Genomic DNA, 296 nt, shown 5'->3' with positions numbered 1-296 from the left:
CTAAACAGAGAGTTTAAGATGTTCTTATTTCTGTCATGAATCCAAAATATCTGATTCAAGATAAAAGTTCAGAGTCCCGCACACTTCTAGAAGTTTATAATAAAACATGTCAGTGTGACTTTTTGTCCTTGGATTGGCTGATTCATCTTGATTCCACAAATCCATATCCGCCTGAATTTCATACGTTCTGTAAATATTGATTTTGGACCTGGGTGGAAATAGCAATCCACATGTTCCAGCTTCACATGAATTATTAAACATGAACTCATATCAGAGTAGCTGCTCTCGTGAATGTT

Source organism: Notolabrus celidotus, chromosome 2, assembly GCF_009762535.1.
Source record: "Notolabrus celidotus isolate fNotCel1 chromosome 2, fNotCel1.pri, whole genome shotgun sequence".
NCBI lineage: Eukaryota > Metazoa > Chordata > Actinopteri > Labriformes > Labridae > Notolabrus > Notolabrus celidotus.
Note: the sequence above shows the minus strand (reverse complement) of the source record.